Source organism: Camelus ferus, chromosome 1 (assembly GCF_009834535.1).
Source record: "Camelus ferus isolate YT-003-E chromosome 1, BCGSAC_Cfer_1.0, whole genome shotgun sequence".
Taxonomy (NCBI): Eukaryota; Metazoa; Chordata; class Mammalia; order Artiodactyla; family Camelidae; genus Camelus; species Camelus ferus.
The window spans coordinates 117,557,704-117,583,630 of NC_045696.1; the positions used below are offsets into that span (position 1 = coordinate 117,557,704).

The 25,927-nt window shown below is 41.0% G+C and overlaps 1 protein-coding gene and 1 long non-coding RNA gene across 3 annotated transcripts in view; one reads left to right on the forward strand and one right to left on the reverse strand.

Annotated features, from left to right (window-relative positions):
- Window positions 1–251: 251 nt before the first annotated feature.
- On the reverse strand, window positions 252–23,013 carry LOC106730711. 2 transcript variants are annotated; one of them, XR_004323242.1, is made up of 4 exons: window positions 22,482–23,013; window positions 6,349–6,411; window positions 4,261–4,332; window positions 252–1,037 (listed from the first exon to the last, which is right to left on the reverse strand). It is a non-coding gene; the product is annotated as an uncharacterized LOC106730711 (long non-coding RNA). The 2 variants fall into 2 exon arrangements; XR_004323241.1 differs by having other exon boundaries at window positions 252–2,617.
- Window positions 23,014–23,172: 159 nt separating this feature from the next.
- The window catches only part of SATB1 (SATB homeobox 1), a 100,014-nt gene continuing 97,259 nt past the window's right edge, over window positions 23,173–25,927 (forward strand). Inside the window, exon 1 of the mRNA XM_032488785.1 lies at window positions 23,173–23,302. The gene's annotated coding sequence lies outside the window, so the exon portion shown is untranslated. The remainder of the gene's footprint in view (window positions 23,303–25,927) is intronic.

Below are 25,927 nucleotides of genomic sequence, written 5' to 3' on the forward strand. Positions count from 1 at the left end.
TGGTTTGTAAATAGAATTTGTATCATTTTTTTTTTAGATTCCACATATAATTGATATCATATGATATCTGTCCTTGTCTGACTTACTTCACTCAATATGATAATCTCTAGGTCCATCCATGTTGCTGCAAATGGCATGGTATCAACCTAAATGTCCACCAACAGATGATTAGACAAAGAAGATGTGGTGTATAAATGCAATGGAATACTACTCAGCCATAAAAAGAATGAAATAATGCCATATTTTGATTAATGTGTTTCTTCTTTAACTTTTACTTCATTTCTGGACTTACAGAGGCACTGTGCATTTCCCATTTGTTTTAAGCCTCTGGCCAGTAAGCACTTTCCCGATGCTTACAGTGTCAAAGGAAGAGGAGATAACTCAGAAAGAGCCCCAGTTCTTGGTACTCAGAGATTGGCAGCAAAGCATCATCTGGGAATTTACATTAATCTACTGTCTATGTATAAGACCTCCTTCATTGTCTGTTCAGGTTATGGGGATTCGTTTTGTTACAGCAAGATTGTACAGAGAAAGGGAAAAAGTTAATGTTCTGCCTACAACACCCAAAATAAAATATTTTATTCTGCAAAAGATAAGAGACTTGAAAGCCAAGATTTGTTAAGAGAAGATTTTCTCCGAGCCCCATCTTTCCCCCTTTTATCATATCATGAAGCAGGTGGATGCAGACCATAAGCTCTTTCCAAAGAACAGATATCTATTCCACTTATGACCCAGGTTGTGAAGGTTTCCCTTCATTAGGTTTATTTGGAAATAACTGTATTTACAGAAGAGCTGCAAACGTGGTTCTGAGAGATAAATACAGGTAAGTTCATATTTAGAAATTCATATCATAAATGGACATTGCCATGACATCTTAGCATGCAATCGGTGGACTAGTCTTGGTGAACAAGATGTAGACCAGTTTAGGTGTGTTAATCTCTCACGGCGAGTTACTTATACCACTGGCTGCATCCTTATCAGCTGCAGGAAGACCATGTACTTGACCGACGATCCATCAGACAGGCTGATCAATCTATCTGAAAGATGATGGTTTTGAAATCATCACCTTTGGATGGGAATAAAATAGTGACTACTTTGAATGAGAGCTTGTCATCATGTGTTCCTTGGACCTACAATATCAGCATCACCCAGGAACTCCTTAGAAACGCAACTTCTGTGTCTCCACCCAGTGTACTGAACCCCTGGAGGGTGCACCCAGCAATCTGTGTTTTAACGAGCCCTCCAGGTGACTCTGCTGCACATCTGAGTTTAAGAGCTACTGGTTAGAATGTTTTAAGTGAAAGAGTTACGTTCGAGCTGGAGGAAAATGAAACACTATCAATTAAGTGCAAATTATCCCTGCTAGAATGCAGACCTGGAGCCCATGAAAAAAGATCAGACTGGGTACAGGAAAAAGGAAGAAAATGAAACTTTCTTTGCATATTGGAGCAATATGCAGATGCTAAAAGCCAAATACTTTGAGTGGGGATGATTTTTAATCTTTCTCCATAAACTTACCTCTGGAGTTGGGGCTCCACATTTCTAAGCATCACTCATTCCCCAGCCCAGCGCAGCTTGTTTTAACCAAACAGGATCACAGTAATAGGAATGTGAATGAAAAATGAAACAGAGGATGCTGTGGCCATCAAGTCATTAGTTGCCACCACCGACCCTGACAGCGAGGACCCCTCAGGATGGAGACAAGCAGGCAGCCCGGGCTCTGCAGCCACTCCCTACAGTGCCCACTGAGGGAACTCTGGATGGGAAAGAACAGGACACTGGCCCTAGACAGCTAGGTGCGCACCGAAGGAACAATTTCAGTGAGCCCAGAGCTTTGCACCTTCCCGTACATAAGAAAGCGCTAAATTCTTAAACATGAGATAACTTTTTTTTTAATTAACAGTAATCTTTTGATAGTCTGACTACCTGGTCTTTGCAACAGAATTCCCGTATATCGGCTCCTCCTGTGCCTCTTCGGAGCAGACCCTCAGAGCCATCTGAGAGGCTGTCATCCCGGGCTCGAGTCCTCAGAAAGTCCACCAAATAAAACAGAACTCTCAAATTTTAGGTTGCGCATTTTTTCGGTCAACAGGAACAGAAGTGTTTCTTCAGCTTTGCTCTCAGCGCACAGACTGCTGAATTTCTGGCTTTCCTCATGGTCCCTGCAACTATTAATAGCTCAGGAGGACCCTCTGGCTATTTTGTGATCACCGTCCTTTCCCCTCTGTGACTTCTAGTATATCGTCTTCCCTGGTGCTTGTGTCCCTTCCCAGGTAAGGCTGATATGGTTTGGGCTTAGAATCGGGTTGACCTGGACCTAAGCCCGATCACAGCCAAGAAATTCTCTTCTTTTCCCTCAGTGCTACATTCTCTTACTGGGGGATGCCATCTGGAGCTCCCAGGATCCTCTAAGACCGGCTTTTGCAAACTGATGCACGTACAAACCAGCCGGGGCTCCTGTTCTGGTGCAGGTCTGATCCTGCAGGTCTCGGGTGGGCCTGAGCAGCTGCATTTCTGATAAGCTCCCAGGGGATGCTGATGTTGCCAGTCTGCAGACAGTCACGTTGAGACACAAGATTTAAAGCTGCAATTTTTCTGCTTTCACTGTGTCTTCTCCCTGGGTTTTAAACACACGGGAGGGACTGTAGTTACAGGGTGATCAGCTGTCCTGGGTTGACACCCTGTGTCCTGGGGTTCCCCTACACAGTCCTGGGCAAACCCCGGATGACTGGTCATTCCAGCAGCCCCCAACCATTCTGAACAGCTCTCACTCTGCTTCTCCCGAACTTCCCCCACATCTGGCCCTTGTATTCTTGCTTCTTAAGATGAATGTTTTCCCTTGAGGCTCTTCTTTTCTCCTCCATATCACTCCCTCTCTTTTGGCAGACCTGTCTCCACCAGCCCTGAAGACAGAGTCGCATGTGCACCCCATATATTTAGTTAGCTCAGTCTAGGAAGAGCAGTCCATTTAACTTGGTTTGGAAGGTTCCATTGAAGGTTTCCCCACAGTTAGTCAGGTCTAAGAGCCCTCCCCGAGATCAGCCAGGCCCCTATCTGACTGTTCACTCCTGTGCTTTCACATAAACATTCTCATCCGCCGTGGTCCCTGGAAACCAAGTAGCTTTGCCCAGTGCCTGGGAGCAGTGCCTGCCCTGCTTTGCTTCTTAGGTGATGTTGGCTGTTAACTGAAACTATGAAAAACCAAAATCTTCAACTTTGAGGCTTCGCGAATACATGTTTTCCAGGATTTCCAGCTGTCCTGTGCCTGTTGAAGCCATGAATTCTTTTAAGCACAATCTCATGCCTCATCATCTGAGAAATACAGCTCTGATTCTGTCCATCCACAGCTAGAAACCTTCATTAACACTGAATTTCCAGCAGAATAGTTCCCGAACTGTCCCTGTTAGTACAAAGTCAAAACTTTAGCATGCATCTGAATGACCCGGAGGAATGGCTAAATTACAGATTGCTGGCCCCGCCCCTGAGTTTCAGATTTAGTTAAAGCCTGGGTGGGAGCCCAGAAATTCGCATTTCTAACAAGTTCCCAGGGGACACAGATGCTGCTGGTTCACAGACCACACTCCAAGACCCACCAGCCTAGTGGACCCACTGCATCCAGCCACAGGTTATGTTCCTAACACCCAACCACAGCACGTGTTTTCAAAGATAGCCTTTTATTCCCCATTCATACTACATGCCTTCCTACTCTGTGCCTTTGCTCTGTTTCATTCATTTATTCACTCACTTACTGCCTTAGCTAGAAAAAAATACCATAAACTGGGTGGCTTACACAACAGACATTTATTTCTCAGTTCCAGAGGCTGGGAAGTCCAAGATCAAGGTGCCAGTAGATTGAGTTCTTGGTGAGGACCCTCTTCTTGGCTTGCCTTGGGTCTCTTCCTCTTCTAATTCCATCATGGGGCCCCACCCTCATGACTTCATCTAAACCTAATTACTTCCCGAAGGCCCCACCTCCTGATAACCACCACATTGGGGTTTGGGGTTTCAACATACAAATTTGGGGGGACACAGACATTTAGTCCAGAATGCTCATGAATTCATTCATTCAATCAATGGTTCATTACCCTATCTAACTTCCCCCTCCAGTTTTATTGAGGTGTAATTGACAAAAATTATAAACATTTAAGGTTTACAATATGATTTTTTGATATACTTCATTAGAAGTATCTTTAACTTTTTAAAAAACCAACATGACTGGCCCTCATGAAGTTTATGGTATTAAGAGAAGAAAAAGTTTACCCTTTTCATTTACAGAGTGCTTCAAGGTTTCCAAAGAGTTTCTGCGTCTCCCATTGGATCTTCTCCAGAGCCCTGAAAGACCAACAGGTACAGATCATTTCACACATTTCACAGATGAAGAAACTGAAGAAGTGGTTCATCCAAGGTAATGCCAACCCAGGTCTTTCCAGTCCCAGGTCAATGTTGTTTCCACCCAATTCCACAACTTGAGTCTTGGCTACTTGTATTCTCTCCCTTCCTGCTGTCCAAATTTTACCCCTTCTTTAAAGCCCAGTCCCTACCACCTCCATGAAGCCTTCCCTGATAATCCTAGTTAAAATAATTTCTCCTTCTAGGAAACTCTAATTAGAAAAGACACATGCACCTCAATGTTCACAGCAGCACTATTTACAATAGCCAAGACATGGAAGCAACCTAAATGTCCATCGACAGATGACTGGATAAAGAAGTTGTGATATATATGCAGTGGAATATTTTCAGCCATAAAAAAGAATGAAATTACGCCATTTGCAGCAACATGGATGGACCTAGATATTACCACATTAAGTGAAGTAAGTTACACACAGAAAGACAAATATCATATGATATCACTTATACGCGAAATCTAAAATACAGTACAAATGAACTTATTTACAAAACAGAAATTGACTCACAGACATAGGGAAAAAAAACTTATGGCTACCAAAGGGGAAAGGTGGGGGGAGGGATAAAATAGGAGATTAGAATTAGCAGATACAAACTACTATACATAAAGTAGATAAACAACAAGGACCTGCTGTATAGCTCAGGGAAGTATACTTAATATCATGTAATAAACTATAATGGAAAAGAATCTGAAAAGGAAAAAAATGTAAACATACATGTATGTATATCTGAATCACTTTGCTGGACACCAGAAACTAACACAACATTGTAAATCAAGTATACTTCAGTTAAAAAAAAAAAAACTTCTTATGAAGATAGTACTTTATTGTTTCTCTACTGGCATTTAAAAAAAATATAACCTCCATTTCTAGATGCTAATCTCCTTGAGAATAGGATCAATATTTCACTCTTCTTTTTGTCTCCCAAAGCAGTCAGTTCTTATCTTATAGTAGCTGCTCATTAAAGTATGAAATGAACAAAAATTAGAGAGATGAAGATTTCACCTACTTTCTGAGTCAATGGTTATATTCATAAGACAATCAATGAAGAATGTGTTTGAAGACAAAAGCAGAATTGTGTGTTGTCTCTTTAACTCCTAGCTCCATAAACAGGGATGGGGAAAACTAGCATTCACTGAGTGACTGCTGGGCGCCAGGTGTTTTAGGTGATGACATTTTGCTTTCATAACCTTGTAGACAATTACTATTGTTCCTATTTTCAACTGAAGACACTGAAGCCCAGAATTGTTTAGAAATTTTCTCCAAGTCCAGATATTGATGACCTATTGCAGAGAGGACCAAACTCAATTCCATTGAATTTTATGTGGTAATATGAACACATGAAATCACCTCCAATTATATTATAAGAATAATAAATTGTCTGGCATCTATCTCTATAAGAAATTAGTTCAAATTATATCAATAATTTTGAGATCACTTTCATCTTATTATTAATAAGGTAATAATAATACCTTGTAATTGACCCATCATTGATTCACCACTTGTTACATGAATACTTTGATCCATTTTTCCAAAAGAGGAAAGGAATTTCATTATTACTATACTCTTTTTTTGTTCTTCATGTGGCTGGTTATCATTACTTGTGAAATGCTGGCTTGTGACTTAGTAAATCTGCCATGACAAGTGATATGTGTTATAATAGAACATGACTATTAGAAAAGAGAATGTGAAAAGTTTAGGGTAAATCCTGGAATAAAGTGGGTGTGGGGTAGATAACCCTAGAGACGCTTTCATAAATAACCCCAAAAGGAATAACTTTAGCAAAAATGGAAAACTCAGACATTGAAGCAGTTTGTTAACATTTCCCATATTATAGAGCTGTGAATTATTACAGAGTTTAACCAAAGGACGTTATTAATGAATGTCATAGAACCCGGACAGAGGCAGGTAAGAGACAGAAGCATTAAGGAAATGGTTAACTCACCTAGGAGGGTTCACGCCTGGGTTCCGCAGCAGAAGTCTTACAAGAGCAGAGGCCAGCAACATCCTGAAAACCAAACAGACTCATTGAAGGTGACTGCTCTCCCAAGGGTATAAAATACCAATTTGTATCCTTTCCTCTTACAGGTCCTGCAATATTTTACCTGGCAAACACCTGTCAGTATAATTGTGAGGGGTTATTATAAGGTCTTACCATTTCGTTCGTTAGCCATTAAGACAGTTAATAAATCCTGGCATCTTAACAGTTGTTTGAGGGGTTTTTTGTTTGTTTGTTCTGTTTTTGTTTTTGCTTTCACTGAAACTGTCTCAAGTAATAAGAAATTCTACCAAAATCTTCCAAACTTTGGGGATCCGCCAAGTGGAATAAAGTTTCAAAGCACACCTTCAGGTCCCCTAGGGTGTTCAATTTGGAAAAATCAAGTCACAACAAAAGTCCTATTTCTTAAACAGCTTTCTATTGTCAGATCAGGGAGCTGGGAAAAAGTCATGCATCTAGAGAAAGGTGAAATGGAGGCAGCAGATAAATATTTTCTCTAATTCAGGGCTGGTGATATTAATATCAATGGTAATATTGGCTTCAATGAGCAGTTTCAATCACTCATGTACATGTCCTCAGAGATACGACACAAGCAGAGAGACTATGCTTCTTGAAAATAAAAAACAGACGTTTGATTTTTGTCAATCTTTCTTGGAAAGAGTTCAAAAGTGCCCCCTACAACAAGCGGTAGGTAGGTTCCTAGAAATCTCTGCACTGGGGAATTCATAGTAAGGACGAAGAACGATCTACATACAGAAACGAAACTTGTTGCTATCTAAGGACCGGCTAGAGGGAAATGTCATTTTTGTCCAGTCCCTAAGGAGCTGTAGCACAATGAGGTTTATTTGTAAAATAACAATAATAATAGTAGACGGTGCTTACATATTTAAGTTCCACCCAGTGTTCTAAATACATTTAAAGTATATTAATCCTCCCAATCAACTGATGAGGTAGGTACTATAATCATCCTCATTTTACAGGATAAACTTAGAAACAAAAGTTCAACAACTTGTCCATCATCACACGCCTAGTAAGTGGTGACACAGGCAGGCTGGCTCCAGAGTCCAGGCTCTTAGCCAATATGCTTTATAGGTTTTTTCAAATATATAAATAATGGTATATATTTTTGAATATAAGGAACAGATATTGTTAAATATTTAATATTATTAAATTAAATATTTAATATTTATATTTTTAAAAATTTAAATCATTAACAATTTGAGAAAATGAGAAACAGAAGAAAAGAAATGGAAGAAAAGTGCTACTAACCTCACAGAATTAATGTTAGCCTTTGGGAATATTTGCTTTCAGTCATATTTATATGTAAATTTTTTGATTTGCTGTAGTTCTATGATTTTTTTTTTCTCTTCACAGTATATCAGAACTATTTCCTATGTCACTAAAGAGTTCATGGGTGTTCATTTTTAGCACCTGTGTCATACTGCGTAGACTGGGGAGACCGGACTTGTTTGGCAAGTCTCAGTTGTTACCTCTTGAGGTTGGTTACAACAGCCCAGAAGAGATTAAAGGGCAGGCTGTGCACGTAGACAGCCGAGTTCAAATCCTCACTTCTCTATTCACTAGCTACACAATCCTGAGTAAGCTACTTGACCTCTAAATGTCTCAGTTTTCTCATCTATAAAATGAGGAAATGAAAAGTAACTGCCTCCACTTCCTTGGGATTTTGTAAGGCTTGACTGTGTGGATTAAAATATTACCTGCACAGAGTTATTACTATCATAAGTAAGTCTGCCGTGAACATCATCATACATAAAGCAATTCACATTTTAAAAATAATATTTTCTTAATAGATATTCCCAGACATAAGTTTACTTGGTCAAAAGATATAAACACCTTTTTTTTTGTTCTAATATCTGATTTATGTTGCCAGAGTATTTCCAAAAAGTGTTATATAGGTTTATATGCTACCATTTATGTAAGCAGAAACCATTTCTCAATGTACCCTTACTGACTTTGCATATTAACATTAAATTTTCTATTGGTTTTGCCTTCCAGCTTAGCAATCTATTCTCCAGCTCTTCTAATCTGCTCTTAAGCCCATCTATTGAGTTTTTAATTTCTCAGTTCTGGAATTTCCATCTGATTTTTATCATAGTTCCCAGTAACATGCCAAAATTGTCCATCTTCTCACTTAATTTCTTTATTAATCATGGATATTTTAAAGTCTGTTACTCCTGCATCCAGATCGCCTGTAGGTCTGTTTTTGGTCATTTTATCTTGTCTGCTGGTATGCCTGGTAATTTTATTGAATGCCAGATGCTGCATATGGAAACTTATAGAGATAATTTGAGCCTTTGGATGATCTATTGTCAAGTGATGTTTTACTTTAGCTTCTGACAGGTAGTTATGTAAGTGAGCTCTCTCTTGAATTCCTAGCTCTCTGGGTTCTTGGCCTCTCAAGCCCTCTCCACCTTGAAGCTCTCTGATGCCTTTAAACAAATATTTGCTAGATTTTATCCAGCTTTTCTACTTGCTCTCAGAGGATGAGCTGATCTAAATGAAAATACTCTGCAACAGCTGGGAATGTAAATCCCTGATATTCATTTAAAAAATAATTGATTAAACCAAAATATAACATTTTTGTTTTAGTGGATATTCATTTGGTTATTAGTAAAGCTGAATTTATTTTATGTTTGCAAATGTGTTATATTTCATCTTTTGTGAAATGTGATTTTAGTCTTATTTCATATATTAGTTAAATGTGTTTCTATTCTTATCTCACGTACCAGTTCTCAGCCTGTGTTATTATGAGTTTGCATGAGCTTCTGTGTAATAATCACATTAACCCTTTCTGTTATGTTTAAATAATTGCACCTAGGCTACTGTTTGTTTTATTGTTGCTTTAATATAATCAAATCCATTTTATCTTTCACTTTGCAATTAGTTACAGTATTCTAATCCTATACGAAACAAGTCCCTTTGGACTTTCTAAGGTTTGAGTTTTGTTAACTTACTATATGTGTGTGATGAGTGTATAAATTGATGTTTTCAAAACTGTTAATCAGTCCACGTATTGTAAGACATTCTCTATTGATTTGTATCCTGAAATTACTGAATATTTAATTATTATACAAAACATAATTTATTTTGACAGTATATTTTGCCTCATTAATCTATGTATGTTGGTGCCTGTATCACATGGTTTTAAGTATTATAACTCTATAATCAATTTTAAAATTTGATAAGACTAGTCTTTCCTCATTATTCTTCTTTCTCAAAACTGATTTCTGCTATTCTTGCCTACTTTATTTTCCAGGTTTATGTCAAAATCAAGTTGCTCTCATCATTATCTCAAAATATGAAAAACAAGAGATTGTCATTAGATTCCTCATTAAATCAATACTTTGAAAAAATTAACAATTTAAAAATATGTTCTCTTTTAAACCAGAAACCAGTCTTTTGTTTAATTTAATATTTCCATGGCTCCTAAAAGCTTTATCTGGATAGGCAACATCTTTCTGTTTAAAACTGATCATAGAACTTTGTATATCTTGTTGCTCTTATAAAGTTAATCTCTTTAAATGGCTATGTTTGAGTTCACGGTTGCAACATTTAGAAATACTCTTGATTTATGTTAATATTCATATGTCTTCACTTTTTATTAATTTATTAAGTCTATTCATATTTTCATTCCCTTCTTGGGGTTTCCAAGCTATAAAAATATTTCCCAGTATATAATGATAATGTTTTTCTTTTTTCACTCTGTATAGTCCTTCTTTCTTTAGTGTGTTTTATTATATTGATCAGGGCTTTTAACATAACATTTAATAAAAGCACTATGGCAAAATCATTATACCACATATACATTTCTAGTATTTTTACATTAATTTTAATGTTGACTCTTAGTTGAAAATATTTATCATCATATTGAAGAAACAGTTTATTTTTCCTTTTTACCATTGAATCAGGATAGGTATTAAATTTTATCCAATGCTTCGAAACACAGTCTGTTAAAGTAATCATTTACTTCTTTTCCTTATTTAACCTATTAATATGAAATATTTCGTTAGTAGAGTTTCTAATTTTGTAAACTTTTGCATGGCTTGAATACACATTACTTTCATTATTTTGCTATGGTGAGTTCTACTGCATTAAAAACAGCATGTATAAATTATTTTTTGTTTAACATGATTTAATGCATAATTTTTCAGTACCATATTCCTTCACTAATATTACATTATTAAATGACTATAAATCAGTCCTCTTTGTCTTTATTTACTGCTTTTTGACAGAAATTCTGCTTTGCTTAATATTCATTATTGTTATATCTGATTTAGATGTGGGCATGTTGCGCTGGAAAGTCTTTGCCCTTTTAAAAAGTATTTTCATGTCATTTCTTCTTTAAGTATGATTCTTTAAGCATCACCAAATCATAAGACTTTCATTTTAATTTAATGTGAAGATCTTTCCATTTGAATGGGGAAATTTAAGCCATTTATACTTGTCATAATTTTTAAGCTTGATTGGACTTATACATTCTTCTTTTCAATAACTCCTAATTGTTTTCTTTCCATCTTGTCTTTTGCATGAACTATGTTTTGTTTACTTTTATCTTCCACAATTACTTAAAAAATACTGTCTCCCATTCAACTAGTACCTATATTAAAAATTTCACAACTATCTTTAAATGCATTCTTATCCAATGATTTAAAGATAAAGCAACAACTTCTAATGTTTTTGTTTTTTCCATCTTCTCTTTCCACATTGTGATCATTAGTTACAGAATCTTCATTTAAAAATTTTAAAACTGCCTTTTCAGAATTATTTTGTTGAAAACATTGCTTCTTTAGTTAAAAAAAAAAAAACCCAATATTTAGCCATCAGCATCAACTGCATTCCTTAGAAGCCACATGTTATCAAAAGGTTTTATAAAAACAATTACTTCAAGGACAAATGGGGCTAAGGGCTAAATAGTTTCAAATACACAATAATGAGATAATTTTTACTACAGTCATTTCAATAATAATGTGCTTTTATATATCTCTTTTTAACTAAATTACAACTAATAAATGTTTCTATCAAAACCAATGGAAAAGAATACATATGTATAAACGAATCACTATTAACACAACATTGTAAATCAACTATACTTCAATACAAAAATAAATAAAATGATGAAACCATCTTAGATGCAATGACTGGGGCCTTGTTAAGAAAGTTACGGTGTATCTACATAATAGATGACATAAAATATTATTTTATGCTATGGAACATGCTCATGTTACATTGATTAACCAGAAAAGTGACTTTAGTCATGATGTACAGATGTCGTGGTGCAGAATCCCTAGCTAACCAGAAAAGAACGTGTAACATGAACAAGAAATAAATCTATGTTGCTTTAAGTAAAAAAAAAAAAAAAAAACCTTTAAATACAGTTCTCAACAATTCTGACTCAGTAATGTTAAGACTTATGATGTAAAGTAAGACCAGATTTTAGACAAGGAGTTTCTAGGACCATAAAATAAATATTACAATTTGCAACTATCCGAGGTGAGAAAAGGACTCTAACACCAAGCGAGCAACCAGCCATTCAAACACATTTATCCCAAATATTTTTATGGAATAACTTCCCTTCCACAGGTATAACTCCAGTTCTAAACAGCCAGTAAAATGCAAATGATACATCTTAACATATTAGTGATGTTATCCTCAATTCTATCCACAGAGGAAAAGCTCGCATGCTTTCAAAGTACTTCCACAAAATTCCCCTTTTCCTGTAAGCTTACGGAGTCAGCTTCTAGCACTTACAATGAAAGCAAAGGAGAAAACAAAAAAAGAACAAAGGAGACCATTTTTGTGATGCTCATATATTTCAAGTCATTGGTGCATAAGGCCCAAGAAGCCATCAAAGGGAAAACTCATGTCTGACCATTGAAACTGCAGAAATGTAATTCTGGCCAGGAGTAACAGTTACTCTGTGAGCACAGGCAACTCCTAAGGTATGTCAGGGCCAGCAACACAGAAGGCCACAGAAACATGCTACAGTACATACGTGATGAAGCAGACTCTTCATTCCAATATCTGGAATATGCTTATTTCATATGTTGCTATTGTTGATACATAAAATTATTTTTCAGATGGTTTCAAAGCCTCTAAAAAAAAATAATCCAGTGGAAGAATGTGTTCATATATTGCAACTCATTCAGTGTCTTTGCAGAAGTCCCTTCAAATATGTATATTGGGATGGAAAAAACTAGCTTAAAAACAGTTTTGTTAAATGTCTGTTTTTCTAATTCAATGAATGATTTTAAAAATTAACTTCATTGTTTTTTAATTTACCATCTGTTAACTCAATAAATATGAGTTCTTAAAGTTAACCTAATAGTCTTGAAATTTGCTGTTTTAGAAGCTGATTAAAGTTATTTAAATTAATTTTATTGTATATCCAGACTAGAACAAAGCATGTCTGCATTTGGATAGATCTTGGCTAATAATTTACAAATAAATGTGCCCACTTTTAAAATGGACTGATTTCATTTATGGTCCTTAATATATATCAGTCAACTTGTAGAAATACAGAGATGCTAATGTTAGGTAACCAAAGAGATACACCAAAAGTTGTAGCCATAGGAAAAACTGATCCAGTACAAAATTTTCATCAACTCTGTCCCTTGTCTAATAAAGAGGAAATGTGGAGCGAATATTAACTAGAATGCAATTTCTTTTTATCCTACATTCCTGTGGATGAGAGGTTTTCTATGCTTCTTTAAATACTGCCTTTCCTCTTGTCACAGTTTATTGGACTAAGTGTGGTCATGGACTCAAGTGGGACAACTGATCAGACTCTTCCCTGAAAACTGTGAAGGACATTAAGATGGTCCTTTCTCTGGATGATTCAAACGGAACACCCAGGGCTCAAGAACAGCCGGCAACCATGTTCTGCCACGTAACTGAGGAGAGGAGAGAGCTGGATGGCCACAAGGCAGAAAGACAAAGAAGAGATACAGAGAAAGAAGACTGACTGGGTTCCCTCAAGCATACCTGACTGGATTCTCTGAAGAGCCCCAGTGTGCTTTCCTCTTAGTGCTTAAGCTCAGAACCAGCTTCTATTACTTAGAGGTCAAAACAACTTGAAAAAATGCACAAGAGAGGAAATCCTCCTGACAGCAGTGATTGTTTAATCATGGAATCCAAACTACTATATACAGAAGAGATAAACAACAAAGTCTCACTGTGTAGCAAAAGGAATTAGTCAATAGCCTGTAATAATCTATAATGAAAAAGAATATGTAATATGTTTAACTGAACCACTATGCTGTACACCTGAAACTAACACATTGTAAATCAACTACTTTCCAATTAAAAACAAAATTAAATTTAAAAAAAATCATGGATTCCCAGGCTTTAACTCCTCCCTCTGCTTTCCTTTAGATGAGACGTCTTTAATTTTAACATGTATTTTATCTATTCTTTTCTTTTATGATTATTGCTATTTCGGCTTATCTAAGAAATCTTTGTCTATCTCCAAGTTATGTTAGGTTTGAAAACATAAAGCTCTAAAATCTATGGTTTTAACTTCTACAGTTACATCTATAATCCATTGCCAATGAATTTTTGTGTATGGTATGAGGTAGGGATCAGGGATTTTTGTTTGTTTTCTAGGTGGATGTCCTAGTCATTCTAGCACCATTTGAAAATATTTTCTTTAGCATATTGGGTTGATTTGGAGGAGATTGAAAATGGGGAGGGAGAGCATGAGAGGCCACCTGAAACTAAACTACCGACTTAATACTAAACTAAGGAGGTAGATGTCTTTTATTTTACTATCTTATTAATGAGTTTAAAAAAGCAATAGTGGCTTCTTCACTTAACAAAAGAATGGGTTGGCAGGCCATTCATCAGAATTCACTTTTTCCATGAAATTGCATGTAATGCACCTAAAACATATCTGATGACCAACAGTTAACTCAGTTTTGTGTTCTGTGCTGTTACCAGTTTACCCCTTTACACTGTCTGTATAATGCACATCTGTTTATGTTCCAAACATTAACTGAGGTCTAGACTAGGACTTGTATTCATTAGATAGGATAGACCATAAATGCCCCAAAATATTAAATAAAACAAAACTGAAAACAAAGTTAAAGTAGGATTCAGCTGCTGGTCCTGCTTATTTGTTTGTCCCACTTCTTTGCACCATAATTGGAGCTTTTATTGTCCTTCCAATTGCATAAACCAACTTCCAAGTCATCTTATGAAGATCCTGGAATAATAATATCATTGGGTTTGAGATGACCCCATAGGGTGAACGATCCTCAAAATCCATTGATTCTCAATGTGCAAGTCACAGATGACCTGTATATACATCACCTTCATGGAACCCATGGAAAATGCTTAATATTCCTCCAAAACAGTGGGGTAAATGGATGAGGCAACTGGCTCAGGAGCTCTGACCACCCTAAGCCTTTCCCAGGTCCTGTTGGGTCACCCGGAAGGCTGAAGGCCTGGGTATCTCGGCACACTGGTTATCCTTTTGTAACATAGCAGTTCGGCTCATTCTCATCTAAGTAATTCTAAAAAATGCACAGAAGTGGATGGAAATCTGCAGTCTGGGCAGATAAGCATCCATTTCCCCTATTTCGGGAAAAATTATTCCCAATTTCGTTTGGAGAACCATACCTCCCAGACTACCTGATTTGGGTCGGATGGCTACACTCGCAAGTCCAAGGTGGGCATTTGACCCAAGGCTGGTGAGTTGAAGAGCCACAGCCCTTGACCAGGGTGATGAATGCAGGGACGGGTACAAGAGGCAGTCTGGGCCAGCCACAGCCAGCTGGATTCTTCAGCTGGAGACTTTGAGAAGGGGAGCTGTTTGTGCTGGGGTTTCTGTGTCAGCAGATCTGAAGCTTGGAGGGACTAGCTCACTCTAGTAAAGGAACAACTAGGCTGAGAACGAAGTGAAAAAAGAAGAAAACAGAAACAAGAGATAGTTGGTGATACCTTATTTGAGCAGCTAGATCTAATTATGCCTAAAGCAGCCCTTAGACTGTAATTTCCAAATAATGTGTGTACGTGTGAGTATGTATGTGTAGGAGAGAAGAAACTATGAAACCAAGCCTTCTTTTCTGAGTTGGACTTACAGCCCAAGTTTCTCAAATCCCTGTGGATTGCTGGATCCCAGCTTGTTTCTCCTGAATCTGGATTTACAGATATGAAGTCAAGGAATCTGCATTTCAAATAAGCATTCTATTTAATTCCCAAACACACTAAAGTTTGAGATCTACTGATCCCATTTTACAGCTTAGGAAACTGAGACTAATAAGGACCAGGTGTCTTTCCCAAGATCACTCGACAACACGTATTTATTCTAGGTACGTGGGAACTCTGGGTGAGAGCAAAGTTTCTTGCCCTCTTGGACATCACCAAACTAGCTGATAGTTATAGAATCAGAACTATGATTCCGTTCCACTCATTTTTCTTCCTGGTGACTTGATCTTCCCAAACGTATGCTCTAATACGTTTCTTCCCTACTGCAACATATTTTTCATCTAAAATGTGAACATTTCCTAATGGCCAAGATTTTACCTTGGGCAGCATTCATAGCATATAAAAACAGGAGGTACTTTAACCATCTTAGGTAAATGTTATGAGTGCGTAAGGTCTGGAATTTGCAAACAGTTCCACCGAAGTGATGGAGGAGAGGAAGCAGCAGAAAGGGGCAAATGCAGCCCCCATGCAGTTGTCACGCCCCACCCCCACCCGGCCGCTCAAGTCTCAAATAGTCTGGAGGTCTTTGAAGACTCTTGTTTTTGTTAAAAATTCATGCAAAACGTTGCATTCAATTCCAGTATATGTACAATTCTTTTAATAGAAAAGTCACTTCTTCCAGAATCTTTCAGTAAAAAATAAATATTCCAGAAATAGAGGCCATAATTACTCTCCCTGCTTTGTGTACCCCAGGCACACCAGTAGGACACCCTGGAGGGACTTGCTTCTAGCCCACTACATTCCAGTCAATTCATTTTCGATTCTTGTTTAATCCCAGGATTTCTTTTCTTCTAGTATAATCATGACGACAACAACATTAACAAAAGAAGCAATGGTTAGTCTTAATTGAGTGCTAACTGTGTTGAAACACTGTGCATTTACCTAACTAGAGGAGGTGGGTACAATTATTATTCTCATCATAAGGATGAGGAAGTTGAGGCAGGAACTAGGGGAGCTGCTCAAGGTCACGCAGGTAGTTGAACCAGGATTAGAATCCAGACAGTCAGACCCCAAGGCTGCTTTGCCTATTTACATATCCATTTACTCTCAAGTTCACTCAAAATACTGTGATTCGCTCACGCTGCTCCTTTGTATTCCTAACGCCTGGAACACATAAAACGGGTGAATTTTACTGTATAAAAGGGAGTTGCATAAAAACATTACAATTTATAGAGCAAGTTGTTGAGAATTTAAAGACTTGCTTGTCCAGTGAGCTGAGTGGCTTTGAGAACCTGGAAGTGCCCCGGGGAACAGAAGCTACGGGAAACCAGTGACACACCTGCTGCAAGGGTAACTAACATTTATGGGAGTTACGGGAGAGTTGGGGGGGGGTTCTCGCAGACTGTGGAGTGGCAGGTGAGTATGACTTCAACACAGGAAAGGAGCTGGGAAAAATGTGTTTAGTGGACTCAATTTTTTTTTTTTTGTAATTGAAAAATTAAACATCATCAAGACAGTTTTGGGCACATGGTACAGGACAGCCTGAGTTATAATATCCTCTGATGGATGATGATAAAGAAACATACGTAAACTATACAAACGGGTCTCTAGTTTCACAGAGCCTGAGTGTACAGTTTTAGGACCTGGTACAAGATCTATCTGTTTAGCTGACATTCCTGAATAAGACGGGAGGATTAGTTAAGTTTAGTCCTAGACAATAGATACTCTGATGCGGGCTGATCTTTGTGCCCTGCACTGAACGATTTACGCATTTAAAAAAAAAAAACCAATCATATTTATCATACTGTGATTCAGAAACGTTACATATGATCAATATGAGATCATCACGCCCTTGAAAAATAAACAGTCTAAGTCTAGGAAGCTTATAACAAACTCAAAATATATGCCCTCCTTTGAAAACTTTCGCTTTCTTCTCTTTCATTCACTAGCTCTGCAGATGTTGACTAGGAACTCCTTAAGTGGAAAGTCATGTGCTCTAAAACAGGCAGGGTCGTAAAGGGCTTTGCATCATGGCTCAAATGGTTATAGAGAATCAGCTGGCGCTTCCCAGGCTCTGGCTTTTCCTCCATCTGCCACCAGAGCGATCTTTCTAAAGACATCTGGATGGTGCCACCCTCATCCTTATACGTGTCAATGACGCTCCATCTCATGCAGTAGGAGACATGTGACTTGTGCTCCTTAAGCTGATTTTGCCTGGCAGACATGTTTTCCCCCCACACTTGTATTTTAAAAGGTGAAGAAGTTTTCAACATTTAATATCCCAAATGTTTTATACAAATCTGAATCAGTAGCTTCTTTCTGAATGTCGGAAGATCCGACATTTGGCACCATGTGGCAACAACCATCCCATTCAGAGAATCTATTCTGATTGCCACGGTCCCTACCACTGCCTCTGGTCTCAACTCAGTCTGCTCTGTTCATTTATATTCAGGCTTGGACCAAGGTAGACATAAGAGTTCGCAATCCTTGATGGATGGGATAAGGTCTAAACTCTACAGATTATGTCTGCAAGGTCTTTCGCAATTTGAAGCTATCTGGTTTCATCTTTCGCAAAGACCCCATGTTCCAGCCACAGTGAATTCCTTGAAGTTCCCTAAAGGACATGCTTTGTCATCCTCAGGGTTCTTCCTCATCCTGGTGTCTCTGCTTGAAATATCCTCCCTCCACCTTCCTTTTCTACCTAGAGGAATCTCATTTATCCTCAAGACTTGGTTCAATTCCTCTATGGAACTTCCCTAAATCCTGCCAGAGAGTTAACTTGCTTCTTCTCAAGTGTTCGTACAGCATTCTGTGCCTCTGATAGCATTGCAATAACTTCTTTTTTTTTCTGTCATCCAATTGGAAATGTGTTTCTTGAAAAGGAGAACTCTTTATAAGTCCCTATCCCCAATCCTTAATAGGCGCCTGGCGCCCAGTAGGTTCACAATGACTGTTTCCTGAATGAACAAAAAGATGGATCAAGGAATGAATGAATACTTCCAAGAGAATTTTTAAATTTATGTTACAAGATTTTGATGTTTACAATAAGGGAAGTAACTACTCAAGGCCAAATTTCAAAGTTTGATAATGATCATGACATCGTCAGATAACAGTTCTTAAAAGTTCCTGTTCACTGTACCCTGTACAGGAAAACAAGTCTTGAGAAAATAAAATGTGTGTAATGTTAGTAAATAGATAAAGAGTGACTCAAAGTTGACAGTGTGCCGCATTTTGGTGGGGAGGGGTGGACTGTCCACATTCGGAGAGTAGATGGTGAGAGAAGTCAGCTCGCTGTAAGCCGGGGGTTCCTCTGGCACTGTTTATTCTGAAGAATGGGACATTTGGGCCACGAAGTGGCAGGAAGAGTCACTGAGCAGGAGGCTGTCATGCGGACAAGAGTCACTGTGAGTAGGGCAGTCCTTAGAACTGAGAACCACAGCTCTCCACTTTGGGGCATGAGGTAGGCTGCTCTATTTGGCCCTGATGTGATGGTTACAGGGAGTCACGTAATGAGTCCTGGATGATAAGTTGTGAGACTCAGTGATGTGTGTCACTTCTGGCCACAGTATTTAAATACCAGCCTGAGACCTTCCAGAATGCACTTTATTTTCCCCAGAGCAACATGAAACTCAAGACGGGAACTGTTCCATTAGCCTGAGGGGAGAAGACATGGAGCAGACCAGCTGACCTGCAGTGGACTCATAGCAGAACAAAGAAGACAACTTTGGCCACTACAGGTCACTAAAAATCGGAACTGTTTGTTACTCCAGCATAACACAGCCTATCCTGACTAATACAACAGATTTGCTCTGTTTTGCTGCAAGTGGCAGAACTAAGACTGACGGCTGGAAGTTTTAGGGAGACTGATTCTTTGCAATGTAAGAAAAATGTAATAAAGTGAACAAAGGTGGAATGAACTACTTATGGTATTACTCATTCACATTACTAATTTGTATTACTCATACACTGAACTCTACTCTGCAGTAAGTACTCTGCAGATAAAATCATTGCCTTTAGGGAGGTGAGCGGCGAGTTCCCCTTTTCCCTCAAGATGTTTGTATTGATGGCCCCTAAAGTTCTAACTCAACAAATTAACTTTAAAAATACCTCCCAACCTGGAACTGCAGGATGTCTATTTCCTCTGGTCTAAACAAGTAAAAAAAAAAAAAAAAAGAGAGAGAGAGATCTTTTTAAAAGATGCCTTCAATTCAAATCATTTACTGATCCACTGAGTTGTCTTTTCACGTTTTTTTAGAGCTCCTTTGATTTTTTTAATCTTTTCATGTTTTAATGCCATTTTCCTGGCAAATAAGTTCCTTGCAGGCCAGTCCTCTTTTATTCCTCCTTTGCTTCTTTATCACGCTACTTAGTAGGCAATATTTTATTTTCTGTTCTCTTGGGAAAATAATCAGCTTTTGCCACTAGCTATTATTATTGACCAATTGATATGTTTCAGATTTACTTGTCTTTCAACCATTTACATTAGGTTTGGACTTGTTTAAAAAATCTAAGAGCACAATTGTATTACCTTAATAACTTTCAGGCAAAATTCTTTTTTTTTTTCCTTCTGTACTATTGAATTTGTGGCCAATTACAATATTTCATTAACTTCTTAATCCAGTAAGTAGTTAATGTATTCCTACTATGCGCCAGGGGGCAAGGTTTACATAAAGGTTTATCAAGATATGTTACTTCATGCACTGTACCTATCGTTACCTAATTTTATATTATAATAGGACCTACCAGCTCTCTGTACAAGACTACTTGTCGGGGGGACAAATTCACAAGGTTGGGGCAAAATGTTCCCTTGGTTAAATCAGACGGGCACATCACACTTTAAATTCTGGGGGCTTAGTTGATAACTTGAGGTGGGGCAGATAAGTCAGAGTGTATAAGGTTGAAGAAAAACAATCTTTTTTTTTTTAATTTCCATTTCTGTTAAGCTTCATTTCAGGCTTTCAGAATTGGAGAATCAGCTGCCTGCTACAAGAAATTGCTAATAAGCAGTAATTAAAGACTGAGAATTTATTCTTTCCATTCCAAACCTGATGTCATTCCCAGATGGAGATCTTGGTACTAGTCAGGCAACTCAGCATTTTGGTAAATTAAGGCAGGAGGATTTGGTGTCTCTTGGATCCTGTGGAGATGGAAAGTGGTCCAGGAAGGAAAACCTGTGTTTTATTTTGTTTTGCCTATTGCCATTGTTCGTACCTTTTTTTTTTTTTTGCTTGGCTTCAGAATCAGGAGTTGAGGTGGGCACCTATGTCTTAAAAAATGAGGGGCTAGTTCTCTAAAAGAATGTTAATTCATAAACTTTCTATATTCTTATGTCTTTGGAGTTATCTCTGCGTAAAATGACAATCAACTGAAAAAGACGGATAAATTCCAATGAATTCGATACCCATTGATAGAAAAGAACGAGCATTAAAGAAGGCAGAGTGAATACAGGCGCTCCTCAATTTAGAAATACAGCACAGTTGATGTGCTGTTACAAGGACCTGAAAGTAGAATCAACCACTGTGTAAAAGATAAAATAAGACGGCACGGATATCAGGATTTTCCCAGCGTGCTTTATTCATAAGCATCTGACAGAAGAGGACCTAACAGGGCTTTGAGGAAAAACTGAATTCTCAGCCCAGAGTCACTTTCCAGGAACTTCACTGCAAACAGTGCTCTGTGCTGGCGGGATAGAGATCTTAGCAATCTCCCTCCTGCTTCCATAGTTTCCTTCTCTCTAAATACAATTATTTATGGGGATTTAATGAGAGAGCAAGCCTTGTGTGAACGGAACTCAAGAAAGTGCAGCTTCTAAAAATACACAGAGGCGCCTCTACAGTACTTACTGTTACGAACTGATGTTTGGCAGTTCAAGCCATGAACTTAACAACTAAACACACATGACACAGACACAGACACAGACACAGACACAGACACAGACACAGACACAGACACAGACACAGACACAGACACAGACACACACAGAAAGTAAGGACTTTCTTTTTTCCTTTCTGCAATTCCCTTAACTTTGAGTAAACAGTAGTAATTTTCTGTTGTCATACTCAATGCGAATTTCCCACAGACAACACAACACAAAAGACCTGTTAGCTCCTTTAGAGCTGGGGTGGGGTGGGGGGAGGAACGGCAGGAAAAGAGGGCTAAGTTGACCGAGTTCCAGTTTCTCCTTATCCTGAACCTGCAGTTGCCCAGATCTTGCAGAGATGTTTGGAGTTTCCGTCCCCTTTTGGAAAGGTTCCCTCTCCCCTTCTTCTCTCCGAGTCTCCCGTCATTAAATCATCTCCCCTGGTCCTTTCCGCTTCCAGTTTTTTGGAGAAATTGGACCTCAGTTTGGGCGTCTTTTTCCAGTGGGTGAAAAAGATGTAAAGCGACCGACGGGAGAATATTGAACAAACGAGCAGGGGCGCGGCGCTGGGGTCTCCGAGAGGGCCCCCTCCTCCTCCTCCCGCCATGTGCTCCGCAGTTGGGGCGCAACGCCCCCGGATGGAGTGCTGAGAGGGGCTAGAGTGGGGTGACGGGAGATGGACAGAGCAGGCTGTAAGGGAAGGAGGCCCTCTAGGAAAGATCATCTCGACCGAACACTGACAACAGAAAAAAAAAACTGGCCCACATGCCCCTAGTGGGGAGCGATCCACCCCACACAGGCTGGCTTGGGGAGGGGGGTGCGTCGAGGCCTCTCACCTGACTTCCTCCTCCGCTGGCACACGCTACAATCACCCCTTTTCCCCCCACCCCCCCCAAAAGCCCAGCCAAACAACGAACAACAAGAGGAAGCCGCAGGCGGCAGGAGGAGGGGTGCGCGCGCTGGGGGCCCCGGAGAGGTGAGGGGGCAGGGTTGGCGGGCGTCTAGAACCGCGCCGCGCACCGCCACACGCACCCCCCCGGGCGCCCACACTTACCCTTGCCGCTGGGGGTCGGGGTCTCTGGGGCCGATCGCAGCGCGCGCCTCTTGCCCGCCCGCGCCCCTCCGGCCCGCCGCCCCCCACACTCAGGCCGGCGCGCCGGGAGGGAGCCAGGGAGCGGCGCGCGGTGGCGGCGGCGGCGGCGGCGGCTCGGGCTCGGCTCGGCTCGGGCTCCGGAGCGCCCGGTGTGGCCGGCGGTCGCCGAGGCTCCACCGCCAGGGGGAGAAGCCGGGGCGGGCGCTGGGGAGGCGGGCCGGGCCCTCGCCGCCCAGCCGGCCCGCCCGCGCCGCACACGCTCCACGGCGGCAGCGGCGCGGGGTCCGCCGAACCCCCGGGCGCAGCGTGCCCGGCCGGGGAGCCGCGGCTGGATGCGCGCCCGGGTGGCCGCGGGGTCCCGCGGGGGGCACCCCGGCTGCCCCGGTGCGCCTCCGGACTGCGGGCGCGGCGACCGCAGAGCCGGGAGCGGCTCCCGCCGGCCCCTTCCCCCTCCCGCCCCCGCCGCCGCCCCCTCCCCCTCCCCCCGTTAACATCTCCTCCCTCCACCCCCCCTCTTCCTTCCCTCGGCCCCGCGCGCTCGCTAGCTCGCTCCTCGCCTCGCTCTCCCCTTTAAACGCCCACTTCGGATGGGAAAAGAAGACAACTTGAAGTCAAGTTGCAATTAACTTCCGCGGCAGCCGCAGCTCCGGCGGCGGCGGCGGCGGCACCAGAGGCAGAAGCCGCCGCCTCGGAAGTCCGACGCCGGCGCGCCCTCCCGGGGAGCCGCGCCCGGTCTCGGGCCGAGCTCCACAGCCACCGCCGCCCCCAGCGCCCATGCCTGAGTGAGTTCTGCTCCTTTGCCTCTCTTTTATTTTGCCCCCCACTCTTGCTCTTTCATCTCTGTCTCTCTTTTTTTCCCCGAAATCTATCCAAACTTCACTGTCGCACCCACCCACGGTGCCCCTTGTTGGGGCGGCTCGGCTCCCCTCTCGTGGGCGCCCGGCGTCAGGGGTCTTGCGAACCCCTGCCCTCTCGCGCAGCCGGATCCGGAGGGATGGCGGGTAGAGTGAGGGAGAGCACCCCGGGACGGGGGACTTGAAGATGCCATTCGTTCTCTCTCGGGGTGTGGACCCGCTCACACACCTGCCCGACAGACCCCGGCTGAACAAACTCCTCCAGGTCTTCAGTCTGACCCCTTTTGGAAGATAAAGGGGGAGTCGAAAAGACGGAAGGAGGCACAGGGGAAAAGGGAGACCCTCTCTGTGCGCCCCGGAGCAGAAAGGTGCCCGGCGGAGTAGGCTGGGGAGTGGAAACGTTCCCCCGCCGGATCGCAAGTAAGCTCAGCATCTTTCCTCGGTCCATCTGCGCCTCCCTCCGCCCCCCGCCGCCGCGGCTGGTTGGAGCGGCGGCAGAGAGGGGCCTGGGAAGTTTGTGGCAACTTCTCCATCCCGGGAGCCGCTCGGGCGCCAGGGCGCTCAAGTTGGAGCCGGGAGTTTGAAAGCCGCGGCACTCCGCGGTTCGAGCCCTCGCCGGTTGTAGGGAGGTCGGTCCTGTAGCGGCTCCTGGAGTGAATGTGGGTTTGGAGTTGGGCTGGAGGTAGGAAGAGGTGCTGCCCTCTTTGCGGGGACAGAGACATCACAGGTGCGGCCTCAGGGTCCGCACCGTGTCTCGCTCCTGCGGTCCCGACCCGAGCGTGGCGGCCTTCTTTGAGCGCTCCCCGACCGAGACTCCCGGGGCGGCGGAGCGTAGGTTTAGACAATCATGACGAGAGGGACGAAACAGGCAGGTGGCAGGTCTGGGGAGTGACAAGCGCGTACCGGGGAAATCCGCTGAGCTGGACTCTGGGGATGACCCCAGAAGACGGAGAGGGGCTTATTTAGGGTCCTTGCTGGGGATTTTGGCCCTGACCTCCGTTAGAGCTTTGCAAATTTCACTTAAAAGTGTCAACCACAGGATTGCCTCTCAAAGTGCCCTGGTTGGCAACTTTGACCTCTGCGCCCTTCCTCGGCGAACTTTCTCAGCAGCATTCCAGATTCCCAGGCAAATGCAGTTAAGACTTGGACTCCACACGGTTGTAAAGAGGTAGAGAAAACAGAAGCACGTCCGATTCTCAGGAGAGAACCTTTCTGCCCCGACTGACTGGGGTTCCATGCTTGCATCCTGGGAGACCAGGGGACCGGACTTTCCCAAGAGGACAGAAGAGGGGGTAAGAAAGAGTAAAACGCGACTGCTAGGTGTCAGGATTTGACCTAATCCGTCCCTGAAATCTACAGTGTTCGTGCTGCTGACCGAGTAACTCATCCAGTTGAAACTTTATTGAAATTTACACCCAATCTTAAAGTGGATTTTTCTGAGATGTCAGGAATTAAGATTTACTCTGTAGTCAAACGTAGCTGGGGGGGGGGGGAAGTACCTCAAGACTGGAATAAACCAAGGTTGAGGTGTTTGCTCTGAAAAACCTTTAATCTGCTGTGTGGTACTAATGCTAGGGTTTAGCAGCCGTCCTTTATTTCTATTACATATTATTTTAGTAGAACAGTAGTACATTCTTATACTGGCTCCTCCGGTCTGCTGACAAACATTAGCATTCAGGCTTACATTTTTGACAAATGTGCAGACAGGAATAGCATGAATAGGCATCTTAAATATTAACAACCTAAGCATCTGTTGTGAAACAAATTTAATATATTTACTCTGTTTTTCTCACATTGTTAGAAAAGGTTATAATAAGTGCATAATTTCAACTTTAGTTAGCAGAAGTAACCAGCTGTATCTTTCACTACCTCTCCAAGTGTTTAACACAATCACCAGACATAAATACTTTAATTAACTTGGTTAGGCACATTATTAAATACACTTTAGGCGATGTGTCTACCATGTAAAATGTAACAGTGGCAAAATATGTATCCTATTTGTGCACATTTTAAACGACTATGCATTTTATAAATATACCAGGCATGTTTATTCTTCATCGCCATTTGACACTTATTACTTCATATTTTTCCTAATGGAAACAATATTTTACATGTAGAGTCATTCAGTCATATGTAATACATAATATGTAAACAGTAGCTATAAAATACAAAGCATTGTTAAATTTGAGTATGGCTACACATAACAAGATTATACCAGAGAAATAAAAATCACTGCTCAATTTTGTATTCCTTTCTGAATAATGGATACAAATGATGGGTGGAAAAAGAGCAAATAGGGATTTCCCTCCTAAAGTACCAGTGCCTTAAAACCTGTGTGGGGTGGGGATGGGAGGGGAGGGGCAGGAGGGACAAGGGGAAGAAGCAGGGGGGAAAAAAAAAAAAGATCAGCAGAGAAAGAAGACTTAAAGAACTTCCAAGAGTCTGAATAGTTATTTCCAGAATCAATGCATTCTTCATTTTCCCACAAGCTGAAATATGTAATATATAATAGTTCTTTGTATGTAAAAGTATTCAAAAGGAATGCCTTTTGTT